The 10,995-nt window shown below is 42.3% G+C and overlaps 1 long non-coding RNA gene across 1 annotated transcript; it reads right to left on the reverse strand.

The window, feature by feature from the left end:
- Positions 1 to 1,304: 1,304 nt before the first annotated feature.
- Positions 1,305 to 10,989, reverse strand: LOC147649442 (uncharacterized). Its single transcript, XR_015279002.1, has 2 exons — positions 10,959 to 10,989; positions 1,305 to 3,928 (listed from the first exon to the last, which is right to left on the reverse strand). It is a non-coding gene; the product is annotated as an uncharacterized LOC147649442 (long non-coding RNA).
- Between the last annotated feature and the right edge of the window lie 6 nt (positions 10,990 to 10,995).

Consider the following 10,995-nt stretch of genomic DNA (forward strand, 5'->3'; position numbering starts at 1 on the left):
CCAGAGATGTGACAGCCAAAATTGCCTCCTCTCTGTGAAACCACACCAATGTCAGGCCCAGTGTTCCACTCTCTGACACCACAGCAGCGACAACACCGCTGTTTCTCTCTCTGTGACACCACAGCAGTGAGAGCCTCAAAGATCCGCTCTCGGTGACAGCAGTGCACTCCGAGTCCCAGTATTCCCCTGTCTGTAACATCACAGCTCTAACTACCTCCATTTCACTCTCTCGCTGAAACCACAGCAGTGACAGCCCAACTCTTCCCCTCTCTGTGAAATCACAGTAATGACAGCCCCAAATTGCCTCCTCTCTGTCACACCACAGCAATGTCAGGCCCAGAGTTCCACTGTCTAGGACACCATCGAAGTGTGAGCTCCAATTGAATCCTCTCTGGGACACCACAAAAATGAGAGCCCCAGTGTTACGCCCTCACTGATACAACAGCAGTGAGAGCCCAAATTTCCCCCTCTCTGTGACACCAGAGCAGGGAGAGGCCTAATTTCCTCCTGTCTGTGACACCACAGCAATGTCAGAGCCAGTGTTACCCTCCCTGTGATATCATAGCAGTGTGAGCTCCAAAGTGCTCTTCTCTTTGACACCACAGCAATGACAGGCCCAAATTTCCTCTTCTCCATCATACCACAACAGCACTGACAGCACCTATTTCTTCATCTCTTCCACCACAGAAGTGAGAGCCCCAAAGTTTTACTCGCTGAGACACCAGTGCAGCCTCAGCCCAAAATTGCTCCTCTCTGTGAAACGATAGCAATTTTAGGCCCAGGATTACCCTGTTGGAGACACCATAGCAGTTAGAGCCCATCTTTACCCCTCTCTGTGACACCAGAGCAGTGAGGGCCCAAATTTCCTCTTCTCTGGGACACCACAGCAATGTCAGAGCCACTGTTACCCTACCTGTGACATCATAGCAAGTTTGAGCTCCAAATTTTGCTCCTCTCCATGACAGCACAGCAATGACAGGCCCAGTGTTTGACTCTCTGAGACACCACAGCAGTGACGGCTCCAATATTCCCGTCTCCGTGACTACTCAGCAGGGACAGCCAAAAAGTTGCCCTCTCTGTGAAACCAGAGAGGTGACAGCCAAAATTGCCTCCTCTCTGTGAAACCACACCAATGTCAGGCCCAGTGTTCCTCTCTCTGACACCACAGCAGCGACAACACCGCTGTTTCTCTCTCTGTGACACCACAGCAGTGAGAGCCCCAAAGATCCGCTCTCGGTGACAGCAGTGCACTCCGAGTCCCAGTATTCCCCTTGTCAAAAACAAACAAGGGTCTGGACACTTCCGGATGTTAAAAGAAGTAGCCAAACCTTTATTTGATGGCAAAAATACCAACAGGAGTAGGGAGACAGGCTAGCCTGACTCCCTGCAACTCACAACCCGACGAGGAAGGAGAGCCCCCAACACAGCTGTGCACAAGGTTATATACCGCTTGATCCCCAGGGGAGGGTACAACTCAGGGTCCAATGAGGGATCAGGGGAGGAGGAGTGAGGGGAGGCGGTTACATTACTGGTGACCAATAGGGACATGTCATGGGCGGGACAGCAACTAGGGAACCAATCGCGAACCGAAGTAGGGGTGAGGAGCATGGAAGGTTCTGGGAGAAAGGGTCGGGTTTATAATGATGGGTAGGGGGATTAGGGCAGGCCAGGGTGACGGGCAGGGAAGGTTCGGGAATAAGGGGAGGGGTTTACATAATTGACAACTGGGGTCAAAACCAATACAGTTAATAGGGGAAAACAAGAACATACTAACAGACTAACAATTACAATCATAATACTATAAATACTTATAACAATTCCCCCCTCTTAAACTTTGATCGGGCTTAAGTCCAAATCTTATAAACAGTCCTCAAAGCAGTCTTCACTAACTTAAGCCCGCATCAAAAGCACTTTTAGTCAATGTGCTTCTTGTCCTAACTTCAGACTTCTTCTTCATACTCTTTATAGATTTTTCGAAGCTTCTGGAAGTTCCTGTAGAGGGTTACTGCTGATTCAGGTCTATGATCTTTGTCTGAGTTTTCAGTCTTTATCCGATAAATGTTCTCACTTAATTCTTGTTGCAAACTCAGTTCCAGGGATTTTTGTACAGTTTTCGTGATGGTCCGGATTATCCATGGGATTAGACAAGGGAGGAAAGAGACACCGGTTAATATACAGCCTATAACAATAAGCAGCTTTTTCCACCACTCTCCATTAAAAAGATTATTCCACCAACCGGTCTTGGCTAATGAGGACCACTTTTGAACTGGGACATGTGCTAGTCTTCTGATGTTAGTAGTTATGTTCTTGATTACCTCACTGTGGTCGTCTATCTCAACGCAACACTCGGAGGAGTTGAACTTCCCACACACGCCTCCCTCCTCTGCCAGTAGGTAGTCTAGAGCTAACCGGTTTTGATAGATCATGGTCCTCATTTGTCGGGCTTGTGCAGACAGCAAATCAAGGGCTAGGCTGGACTGATTAGAGATAATCTCTACTACTGCTTGTAACCGTATCAGTCTGTTTAGCATATATATTGGGGTTCTGTATCCCCATGATCCATCTTGCGCCCAGGTGGCCGGGCCATAAGGTTGCTATAATTCGTTCTGGTGGCCACTCATCGTCTCCCCATTTCTGGGTTCCCCCAATCAACACCTCTCTCCTTTTTCTTTTCAGATCATCATACAATGGAACCCCCAAATGCCGACCCTCTAATCGGGGAAGAAGGAAAAAGGAAGGTTTAATAATTCCAAGTGTGCAGCTTCCCGCCCAGTCTTTAGGCAGCATAACATAGGCTGACCTCCCACAAATCCAATAGAAATTAATTGGAGCCTTCCAGAAGCTCGGGGGTTCTATGGTGTCCACTCCAATATGGTGCCAAAATTTGGCTAACCTTTTATCCCCCCGTAGTGGATTCGGGTTTGGATCTGTAGTTGCACACTCATATAAGTTTTCCCTCTCCACATAAGAGCATCTCGGTTCCTTCTCCTTAGCCCAATACAAATGAGGTGCTCGAGGAATCCACCATTTATGTGTGTCATTTGTTACAAAATATCTTTTACACGGCAACTCACCCACATAGAACTTAAACTGGGGTCCTTTTCTCCAAATGCATTCTTCTCCAATGACTTCAGACCGCAAACTCCATACTTCCTCCAAGGACCTCTTATCTTGAATTGTCTTCCCTTGTTCCAATGCCCTTAGTAAGTTTTGTGGGGTTAGAGGTATCCCTTCCCATGGCCAGATCTCCGCCATTTGGGTGTCTCCACAAATCCAGCAGTTAGTGATGTTAAATTCCCGACTTATCCTCTCAGCCAAGTCCAGGAAGAGATTCTTACCTCCTAATGCCTGTATCCCAGGACCCTGCTTGACTATCCCTTTTATTTCCTTTTCCTTAACCCAGTCTGATCTGTAATCTCTGCCCCCTTCATCATCCCTCTCTTCTGGCCTTATTTCTGAACAGATCCATTTTTCTTTCATAGGACATTCCCCCAACAGTTTCCGCTTAAAATCACCTACATTTTCCGACAGCCAATAAACCTTGCCATCCTCTTCACAAGTGGTTAACTCCAAAAAGTTGATACATCGGGGACTTGGATTCGTATGGATTCTGAGGATGGCTGTCCGAGATTCTCCTGCATATATGGGGTAGTAACATTTGTCGCAAGGGAGCCCTTCCCCTTCTTGGAGAGTCAACAGGAGGAATACCCATGGGAGTCCGATGCAGATAACTCTCCCACCCATATTCGTGGCAAAAGTGTCTCTGCTCGGTCTTGCCTCCCCTTTTCTACTCTCCTTTCCGGCTACCTCCTCGCTTCTTTGCGGCAGGAGTTTAGATTCCCTTCCGTATCAACTTGTTAATTCTTTTTAGGGCCTGATCTCTAGAGATGTGAGGGAATGTTCTATTTGTCTCTCAGGATCTGCCGATCTGTAAGGAGAAGCACAAATGTTACCACTTATTCACAAATATTACAACTTATTCACACTTTTTAACAGTTTAACTCAACATCTTGCCTTATATTACAATTTGTCTCACTTAAGTCTTTTTTTTTTTTTTTTTTTTTCATATAACCAGTATCATTACATCTCTCAGTCTGTATTTTAAAATATCAAGTAAATAAACAAATAGATATGCAGTTGTTAAGTTATGCTAAATAGGTAGTGATAAATAAATGAATAAATATTAATCATTTTGGAATCTTCTTTCCCAATAAATTAGTCAGTAGGTTATGATAAATAGATAGCGATAAATAAATAAATAAATAAATATTAATCATCTCGGCATTTTAAGTTATGATAAGTAGACAGTAATAAATACATAAATAAATATTAATTATTTTTAATAAGTTATACAGTTGAACCCAGTTTAAGGCTTCTTCCTGAAAATTAACTTGGTGTCTGTTATCTTCTCTGTGGTCCATTCACTGGGCGCTGGAGCTGGTTCCTCTGGTGCCGGAACTGGTCCTTTTACTCTGGTGGCATGTGTCCATCCTTTCTCTCGTGTATGTACAGCAGTCTCAGTAACTAATAGAACCTGGAAGGGACCTTCCCACTTTGGTGTCAGTGGTTGTTCTTTCCAAACCTTAATGAGGACCCAATCCCCTGGGTTGACTCTATGAATCTTGATGTCTAATGGGGTGGTCTGGGGAAGGTATCTCCTTTTTCTTAACTCTTGTAAGTTATTAGCTATTGTTTGTATATACTTCCTCAGATTTTGCTCCCCCTCTTCATAAGTTCCAATGCCATCTAGAGTAGTTAAAAAGGGCAACCCAAACATCATCTCGTATGGCGACACCCCCAAGTCTGCCCTTGGTTGTGTCCGTACCCTCAATAGGGCTAATGGAAGGCATTTAATCCAATTCATTCCGGTTTCTTCAGACAATTTTGTGAGAGCGATCTTCAGTGTCTGATTTATCCTTTCTACTCTTCCCGAACTTTGTGGTCGCCAGGGAGTATGTAGTTTCCAAGCAATGCCCAAAGCTGCTGTGATCTTATGTAAAACACTGGCAGTAAAATGAGGACCTCTGTCTGAATCTATGATATTTATTATCCCGTATCTGGGAATAATTTGTTCTAGTAGAATTTTGCTGACCACCTCTGCCGTTGCCTTTGCCGTTGGATATGCTTCTACCCAATGGGTCAAGTGGTCTATTACTACCAGCAAGTATTTAAATCTTTGAACCTGGGGCAGTTCCGTGAAGTCTATTTGTATGTTTTGGAATGGCCTTTTAGCTAGCTCTCTTCCCCCATATGATGTCTTTCGCATTACCTTTTTATTTACTTTCTGACATATCATACATTCTCGTGTAATTGCTTTAATGATTTCAAATACCCCAATGCAGACATAGGTCCTCATGAAATGATCACATATTGCCTGTGTTCCCCAATGCGTAGAGGCATGTAAAGCTTCCAATATTTTCCTTGCTAATGCTTTGTTCAGAACTTGTCTCCCATCTTGTAATCTCCACTCCCCCTTCTCATTCTTACTCGCACCTATTCTTTGTAGCTCCTTCTGTTCTTTCTCATTAAATACAGGGACTTCTTTCTCACTTTTGTCTGGATCACCTCCATCTTCAATTCTCACTTCTCTTAACTGGAAAACCATCTCAATCTGTTCCAACGCTGCTGCTTTTGCTGACTGGTCCGCCATACGATTCCCCCTTATTTCCATTGAATCCCCTCTCTGATGCCCTTTTACATGGACCACCGCTATTTCCTCTGGTCCCTTCAAGGCTTTTAACACAGCTTTTATGATGCCCTCATGTATCAATGTCTTCCCTTTTGAACTTATGAACCCTCTTTCAACCCATACTCTGCCAAAGGTATGTACCACTCCATAAGCATATTTAGAGTCTGTATAAATGGTCCCTTTTTTCCGGTTTAGCCATTCTAAACCCTTTAACAATGCGTAGATTTCACAGCATTGTGCTGACCAGCCATCAGGTAACCTTCCTTTCTCTATAACTGTCATATTCTTTCCATTAATGACTGCATAACCACTCACCCTTTTTCCATTCATCATCCTAGAAGATCCATCTACAAACAAAACTTCCCCTTCCGTCAATGGACATGCCTGTAGGTCTTCCCTTACTTTTGTTTGTAGATCAATGATTTTTAAACACCAATGTTCTAGTCCTTCTTCTGTTGGTTCTCCATACAAAAATTGGGATGGATTTTGGATCTTCGTCACTGCCAGTTCCAAGTTCTCTCTGTTATTTATCATCAGTTCATATTTTAAGAGTCTGCTGTCCGATATCCAATCACTGGCTCTTTTGCTCAAAATAGATTTTAAATCATGCGGTGTGTACACTTTGATTTTACTTCCAAAAGTTAATTTGTAACCTTCCTCTATGAGGACTGCTGTTGCTGCCAAAGCCTGAAGACAATTTGGCCACCCTCTGACCACAGGGTCTAGTAATTTTGACACATATGCAATAGGTTTCCTAATTCCACACCATTCTTGAACTAAAACTCCATACGCTATTCCCTCTTTAACATTAACAAATAACTCAAATAATCGGTTTAAATCAGGTAAACTTAAAACCGGGGCACTAGCCAATTTTTCCTTTAACTCCTTTAACTTCTTCTCATCTTCTTCTCTCCAAGTAATAGGTTCCTCCTCTGCTAATTTTTCATATAAAAACTTCACCAATTTCGTATATTCTTCTATCCAGAACTTGCAATATCCGGTCAATCCTAGCAATTTTCTTATGTCCGTTTTAGTTTTTGGCGCTGATAAAGACAATATTCCTTGTACTCGGATTGGGTCTAACTTTTTGTATCCTTGCCCAATCAAATGCCCTAAATATCTCACTTCAGATTCTACGAACTGCAACTTTTTCCTGGACACCCTTAGTCCTTTCTTTCCCAAATAATTTAATAGACTAATTGTAGTTTCTCGTACTTCATCTTTTAATTCACCCGAAACTAATAAATCATCAACATATTGCAAAATATTAACACTTCCCATGGGCCTGAATTCACTCATCAGTTCTTGTAGAGCCTGCCCAAATAAATTCGGGGATTCCGTGAAGCCTTGCGGTAACCTAGTCCATTGTAATTGCTGTTTCCTACCAGTCTCGGTGTCTGTCCACTCAAAAGCAAACCATTTCCTACTCTCTTTCTCTAACGGGCAAGACCAAAAAGCGTCCTTTAAATCGATTACGCTAAACCATTTGTGGTCTGACGGTATCCTATCCAGTAGGTTATAAGGATTGGCTACCACCGGATACCGAGTGATGGTCTGTCTGTTAACCTCCCTCAAATCTTGCACTAGCCGGTAGGTACCATCTGATTTCTTGACCGGCAAGATGGGAGTATTATGGGGGGACATGCATGGTTCTAGTATCCCTCCTTCAATCAACTCATTAATGATACCATTCAGTCCTCGTCTCCCTTCTACCGATATGGGATACTGTCGTATTCGGATAGGTGGTATTCCAGGCTTCATTTTTACCTCTATTGGAGGAATGTCCAACAACCCATGCTGCCCTTTTTCTGCCCATACTCTTTGATCTATCTCGTTCTCATCCTCTTTTCTTAATAACAACATCTTAGCCACCATCTGCCCCTCTGTTGGTATTACTCCTATTTGTAATTGCACTTGTAGGTCCCGGCCCAATAGATTGCACTTTATGTCCGGGATGTATAGCAGATCCACACACCCTTCTCGGAAACCCCCCTTAACTATTACCCCTTCTATAATAAAAACTTCAAATGGATTATTTTCAGCACCATTTACTTTGCAAGTCCTTTCACTTAAACTATATCCTTCTGGAATTTTGGAGACACTTGATCTATCTGCCCCTGTATCAACCAAAAATTCATATTCTTCGCTCTGAGGGCCTACTTCCAATTTTACCAAGGGTTCTTTTCGATGTTTCATGCCGTCCCTCAGAGCATAGAACCCCTGACACCCCTAATCATCCCCTTTCAATATTTTTTCTAGGGTGTCCTGTTCCTTGGCTATGTGTTCATCTTGTTGCCTCTTCTTACAAAACTTCTTAATATGTCCTCTCCCATTACAATAATAGCATATTAATTCTGACCTTTGTATCCTTCTCTCTCCTCCATCTCTCCCTTCCTTTTCCTCCTCCCACCTCTTGAATTCCTTCTTGTCATCCTTTTTGGCTCCTCCTTTTTCTCTTCCTCTCCTTTTTTCAGACTCCTTAGTTACTTTGTATACCTTAATTTCTTCTTCCCTCTTACCATCATCAAGCCAACAACTGGCATATTTTACTTCCTCTTCATTTGATGTCTCCCTTAAACTTACATGTTTAATCAGGGCCAAACACAACCATCTCTCTCCCGACCCATACCAGGGCCAAAACACCGGGCCCTCAGAAATGCTCTCTTTTGGCCATATTTCCGTGCAATATTTTATCATTTTTACCTTATCTAATTCATTTAGCCTTTCCTCCTTCTCCCACTTTCTCAGCATTTTTCCCAGTGGGCTATTCGGAGGTATTTCTCTTGGCATCTTTTCTTTTCTATTTTTCTTATTGCCACTCTTCCCCACACATTGCCCCATATTGCCTTTCTATGTGCTCTAAGTAATGTAAATAAATATATATATATTTCAAACAAAAATGAAATACACACCTATGGCCTCACACTTTAATAACCAGAATCAAAAATACCTAGGAAGTGTTATCAATGTATTAGAATAGAAACAAAATGACAGACTATTGAGAATAATAATAATTAAATGTAAATTGTCGGGTAGAAACAAAATGACGGGGAATTGGAAACAATAATTAAATATAAATGTAATGAAGTAGAAAAAAAAACCAAAATGGCAAACAATTAAAATAATCGGGTTGAAAGCAAAATAGTGGACAATTGAAAACAATATCTAAACACAAAAGTAATCAGGTCAAATCCCAAAATGGCGGACAATTGAAAGTAATCGGGTAAAAACAGAATGGCAGACAATAGGAAATAATAATAATTAAATATAAATGTAATCAGGTAAGAACAAAATAGTGGACAATTGAAAAACAATAATTAAGTATAAATGTAATCAGGTAAAAACAAAATGGTGGACAATTGAAAATAATCGGGTAAAAACAAAATGGTGGTCAATAGAAAATAATAATTTAATATAAATGTAACTAAGTCAAAACAAAATGGCAGACAATTGAAAACAATAATTAAATATAAATGTAATCAAGTAAAAACAAAATGGCGGACAATTTTAAAAAATCGGGTAAAAACAAAATGGCGGGCAATAGAAAATAGTAATTAATCAAGTGAAAACAAAATGGCAGACAATCGAAAATAATCAGGTGAAAACAAAATGGCGGACAATAGAAAATAATAATTAAATATAAATGTAATCAGGTAAGAACAAAATAGTGGACAATTGAAAAACAATAATTAAGTATAAATGTAATCAGGTAAAAACAAAATGGCGGACAATTGAAAATAATCGGGTAAAAACAAAATGGTGGTCAATAGGAAATAATAATTTAATATAAATGTAACTAAGTCAAAACAAAATGGCAGACAATTGAAAACAATAATTAAATATAAATGCAGTGAAGTAAAAACAAAATGGCGGACAATTTTAAAAAAATCAGGTAAAAACAAAATGGCGGACAATAGAAAATAGTAATCAAGTGAAAACAAAATGGCGGACAATTGAAAATAATCAGGTGAAAACAAAATGGCGGACAATAGAAAATAATAATTAAATATAAATGTAATCAGGTAAGACCAAAATGGCGGACAATTAATTAAATGTAATCAAGCAGAAGCAAAACGGCAGACAATTGGAAATAACTGGGTGAAAACAAAATGGCGGACAATAAAGAAGAACCCAAAATGGCGGGCAATAAAGTAGTTAAATGATAAAATTAAGACTAATCAGCAATCGACCTTCACAGCTTAAAATGGCTGCCACAGCCACAAACTGGCCACCCTTTCAGCCACTTAGCCTCCCATACCAAGATGGCTGTTCTGCCGACTACACAATCAATACAAAATGGCTGCTCAACCAGCCACAAGATCCACAACAAAATGGCTGCCCTGCCAGCCACACAATCCCTGCTCACCACAGAGTCCACAGGCTGCTCGACCAGCCACACAATCCACAACAAAATGGCTGCCCTGCCAGCCACACAATCCCTGCTCACCACAGAGTCCACAGGCTGCTCGACCAGCCACACAATCCACAACAAAGCCTCCAATTAAATGGATAATGTGCCCCTACCCAAACTGAAATTTAATGACGGGCAACACAAATCTGAATTGCAATGAATTCTTTGGAAAAAAAAAGGTATCTCTTAAAAAAAGGAAATTCAACTAACAACCAAGGAACTTATAAATAACCAGAACTCAAAGAACCTTATACAAGAACCCTATAATGACAGGCTCTAAAACCATTCCCTCCTAATCCTAATGAGTAGGAGGCCCTTCCCACAACCGGTGGCCCTTATTCTCTAGGGTCTCCGTCTTGTGAGGTTCCCCCCTATGAACCCCAAAAACTCCGGGCGAGGTTCCTAGTTCGGGGTCCTAACTCCCCAGGTTGTCCCTGAACCCCCCGAGGAGCACAAACCCCGGAGTGAGTACCCCCTTTCTCCCCTGTCCAGAGAAAAGTTACCTCCCCACTTCCGGGTCCTAATTCCCCAGATGGTCTAACTCACAAAAACCTTCCCACCTGGTCTTAACCACCAAGGGGGACCCTCCCACAGTCGGTGGCCTCTCCCTCCTAGGTCTCCACACTGTGGTGTATGGACTCTGGCACCTTCCCGGCCTTAAGGGCTTCAGAGTCCCCTCCCAAACTTCTGAAGCTCGGGACCTTCAGTTAGATTTCTGGGGAATCCCTCTCTCAGGTGTTGTCCCAGGCACTTTGGGGTCCCTAGGGGTCACCCGTCTCCCTTCTCTGGGTCCCTGGGGTTTGCCCGTCTCCCTCCTAGCCTAAGGGGGTCCCTCCCCCCTTCACCCCAACACCTTACCTGTCAGGGTTGCTCCCTGGAGAGGGGGGTCCTTCCC

The sequence above is a fragment of the Cyanistes caeruleus genome, chromosome 24, assembly GCF_971803275.1.
Source record: "Cyanistes caeruleus chromosome 24, bCyaCae1.hap1.1, whole genome shotgun sequence".
Taxonomy (NCBI): domain Eukaryota; kingdom Metazoa; phylum Chordata; class Aves; order Passeriformes; family Paridae; genus Cyanistes; species Cyanistes caeruleus.